The 4678-nt window shown below is 40.3% G+C and overlaps 1 pseudogene; it reads right to left on the bottom strand.

The window, feature by feature from the left end:
• Positions 1-303: 303 nt before the first annotated feature.
• LOC129563844 (transmembrane protein 126A pseudogene) lies at positions 304-654 on the bottom strand (annotated as a pseudogene).
• Between the last annotated feature and the right edge of the window lie 4024 nt (positions 655-4678).

Here is a 4678-nt window from a genome sequence, read left to right as displayed (position 1 = left end):
CAACAGTCTACACTCAGATTTTAATAAGATACACTAAGCTGGAGGCTAGAGAAAGGTTTAGAACTGAGTAATGCAGTGAAACAATTAATTTGATTATGCATAAAAACATCACTGTTATTGCATTATTAATAAAGGAGGTGTATCTTGTTGACTCATGCATGGAAATACATACCTAAGTACATATTAGCTTTAAAAAGGCAAGTCATTTTATTTTTATGTACAAGTCTCTATTTATTCATACCTGGATGTAAGTTAGTTTTATTTTTGTGTACAGATTTGCTTAACACTCATTCAACTTCTGGGTTACTGAAGAGCCTTTATAAGTAGTTTATATTGTCTAGACCCAAGGTATGCAGCAAACCCAGTCTGGAGCAAAACGGGAAATAACATCTTTCTAAAGACAGGCTTAGAAATCCTAATCCAGTAAGTTCAGATGTTTCCGTTCTCTGGTAGCAGGGCTGAATTATACCTAGTTGCTGGGCCACCATTCACAGGGACAGCCAAGAAAACAGGGTACAGGCCACCGAAAACAAGACCAACGAATCCACCTCGTGTTATGGTACAGGTTTCACAATGCAGATCATCTGTATTCAAAGGGAAACTTACAAAACCTTTGTAAGATACGTTTGCTGTCAAAAATGATATCACCACCATTGGTAAGCCAGCAGCCTGTGTCACATGTAAGATGCATCAAAAAAGACTGTTTGCTATTAAGGCCACAGAGAGCAGCATTAAGTCCAATATGTTGATCCATTTTCAAGCAGATTCCTTTCTGCTTCTGGGAATTGGTTAATTTTTCTGGCTATGATATCAATTAAGTTCTCCTTGACAGTACCATATGGTTCATGATTTTCCGTCTTGAGCCTTACACTCTTCTCCCAGCAGTCGCTGCCTCCTCTGGTCTTCTTCAGCCAAGTGAGGGCTCACCCCAACCTTTGCTCAAGTCGCCCATGTGCAACCATCTTGGCTGCCACAAGGCAAGTCATTTATATGTTCGTGTTTTATTATATTCACAGTCTTTATCATCTAGAGTTGTGAAGGAAAAACGACAGAAACTGAAGGTTTATCAGAAAACCTTCCAGTGTAGGTCAAAATACTTGTGAGCTCATGGGTGGACCGAGAGAATATTATGCTGAGTGAAATAGACAGAGAAAGATAAATTATGTATGATATCACTGACATGAGGAATCTAAAAAAATACAACAAAGGAATATATATAGCAAAAGAGAAACTGACTCACAGATACAGAAAATAAATTAGTGGTTACCAGTGAGGAGAAAAAAGGAGGAAAGGTCACGATATGGGTAGAGGATTAAAAGAAACAAAATACTATGCATAAAATAAAAAGCAAGGATATATTGTACAGCACAAGCAATTATAGCCATTATTTTGCAATAACTTTTAATGTAGTATAATCTACACAAATACTGAATCACTATGCCATACACCTTAAACTAATACAAGATTATAAATGAACTATATGTCAATAAGGAGAAGGCAATGGCACCCCACTCTGGTACTAGTACCTGAAAAATCCCATGGACGGAGGAGCCTGGTAGGCTGCAGTCCATGGGGTCGCTAGGAGTCAGACATGACTGAGTGACTTCACTTTCACTTTTCACTTTCACGCATTGGAGAAGGAAATGGCAACCCACTCCAGTGTTCTTGCCTAGAGAATCCCAGGGACAGGGGAGCCTGGTGGGCTGCCGTCTATGGGGTCGCATAGAGTCGGACACGACTGAAGCGACATAGCAGCAGCAGCAGCATATGTCAATAAAAAAGAAATTGGTTATTCATGGAATGTCTATGAACATTAATTCTGTCTGGCACCAAAACAGTTATGGTGAAGATATAAGGAAATATAAGTTGATCTTTCTCTCTAGTGACTTATAATCTTGATGAGCTCAAATAGCATTCTCATCTGAATCCTGATTAGAGTATTATATTTTCATGTTATATCACCATAAATTATGTCTCATATTGGGCCATAAACTCCTTGAACTAAAATGTCTTCTACTTCATTTTAGCCCAAACGGACATAGTTGACTATTTGTTCAAACTATTAATCACACACAGTGAGTCAACATATTCCTATTCTGAAAATCATAATCTTCAGAGATAATTTATAAATATTAATAATAGGAGTTTGAAATATATTACACAGACCCTTTATAAAAACAGGAAAAATACTACCATTGGAGAAGGAAATGGCAACCCACTCCAGTGTTCTTGCCTGGAGAATCCCAGGGATGGGGGAGCCTGGTGGGCTGCCATCTATGGGGTCACACAGAGTCGGACACGACTGAAGTGACTTAGCAGCAGCAGCAGGAACTAACATAAACAATAACTTAAACTTAATTGCTAATAGTCTGTCTCTGCTCTTTAGGGGGGAACTTTGTCAGAAATGGATTGACTTTAGTTCAATAGCTGACATTGACACAAGTGGATCCTTTTGTTTCACGACTTACCATATACTGACAGTTACTTTCTAGAATGAGGTAGAAAATAAGGCATAAACATCAATAATTAGTCACTAATTTCAGGACTTCAACAGTCCCATATAATGTGCTAAAATTCATTAATAGGGCCATGTTAAAGGAGAGGTAGGGATACAGAAAATAAAGTGGCCCCAAAATCAACAAGGCAGGTGCAATAGCTTTCTAACCAACAAAAATATCATGACTATCTTGAGTATATGCTATGTAAAATACACTATGTGAGGTGCCAGATAAAAAGAAATATAAGATGGAATGTTCCCTGCCCTCAAAGAACTTCTACTCAAACTGGAAGCAAACCACCACCCCCTGCATGTAAGAACACAACAAAACACATTCAGACAGTGAAAGAGAATCCTCTTATAAGCTTTTTTTTAAACAAATTATACAAAGAGTAAGGTAAAGTCCTCAACAAGCAATCGCCTGAAATAAGCAATGAAAATAACTATCAGTTCAGTTCAGTTCAGTCGCTCAGTTGTGTCCGACTCTTTGCAACCCCATGAATCACTATAGTTTATATCTATTGAAGGCTAGCAACCTGAAAGGTAGGCAGATGAGGAAACTGAGGCACAGAAAGATGATGTAATTTGCCCAAAGCCACACAGCTGGAATCAATGGGACCCCAAACCAGGTCAAATGGATTCCAATGTCCAAGATGCTTCACTTGACATGCTGCTTTCCTGCTATGGACTGAACAGTGTCCCTACCAAATTGGTGTGTTGAAGCCCCATCCCCAATATGACTATGTGTGGAGACAGGGCCTTTAAGGAGAGAACTAAGGATAAATGAGGTCGTGAAGGTGGGGTCCTAATCCAGTAGGCATGGCATCCTCATGAGAAGGGGAGAGGATGCCAGAATTCCCTCCCTCTCTGTACACACACCCAGGGGGAAAACCATGTGAAGACACAGTTAGAAGGCAGCCATTTATAAGCCAGGTAGATAGGCCTCATCAGAAGCAAACCCTGATGGCACCTTGATCTTGGACCTTCATCTGCCAGAACTGTGAGAAAATAAACTTATGTTGTTTAAGCCACCCAGTCTGGTATTTTATCATAGCAGCCCTAGCAGACTAATACACTACCTGTAAAAGAAAAGACGAGAATCTTGCCTTGCACTAACAATGGGACAGTGCCCACTGCTTTTAAACAGTTTAGAACCCTTACTTTATTCCTAAGTTCTCCACCTGCACGCATGCACTCACACACACACCTTTCAATCAGTAATGATATTTAATCAACTATGCAAATATCTTCCAGTGGCTGATTGTGGATTACCTCACTAAATCCATTGCTGCTTCACACTTGCACAGTACAGGCTCTTTTTTTTTGAGGGGGCAGAGATAAGGGAAGGACAAAAAGAGTCTGGAATGTACTGAAGAGCTCCTATAAGCCATTTAAAATACTTAACGAATGTTCATTGGGAAATCCCTTATTTTAAATCTCACACATACTATCAGTTTTTCAGCTAACTGCTGTGCTGAGGGCAACATTAATGCTTTAATAAACTAGGTAATAATTGATGTAATGTGTAGTATCATGTAGGATAATGCTATTATAAACCATAGTTAACAGTTTAGAAAATCAATAACATATTAAACTGAGGTTAGTGCTTCTGGGAGAGTTCTTTGGCAAACAGTTGTTTTCTGACAGATTGTGACTGCTTCTTCTGCATCTTGGAAGGTAGAACATGTTCTGCTGCCTTAGTGACTATGGAGAATTTGTGTCTCTGGAAAAATCACACATACACACACACACAAATCACACACACACACACACACAAACACGTGAACCACAGAACCACATCTCAACTTCCCTCAGCAGAGCTGCTCGCTTACAGGTCTGCAGATTGGGGAGGAGGCAAGGAAAGGGAAGGCGGCTAAAGTCTGGGCCTGGGGCTTGTTTCCTTTGTTGTCTGCACACACGAACCCATGTGCTGGTGTTGGGTAAAGAAAAGCTGGAGCAGGGTGACCCTTTGGCAGTTTTCTTTAAAAGCGACTTTGCTGTCCCCACTGGTCAGGAGTCATGGTAACTTGATGGGAGAACTCTCCACTCTGTGGCTATTCACTTCACATAGCTGCTCCTAAACATCATCGTGAAGTTGCCGGAGAGACAGAAATGCAGATTCTCGGCAGACTTCCAGGCAACGGTTCCCAAGGGAGGACCATCTGTGTTCTGTCAGAGGAT

The sequence above is a fragment of the Moschus berezovskii genome, chromosome X (assembly GCF_049115385.1).
Source record: "Moschus berezovskii isolate FMDL1 chromosome X, NW_MosBer_1.0, whole genome shotgun sequence".
NCBI lineage: Eukaryota > Metazoa > Chordata > Mammalia > Artiodactyla > Moschidae > Moschus > Moschus berezovskii.
This window is presented reverse-complemented; position numbering and strand designations above follow the sequence as displayed.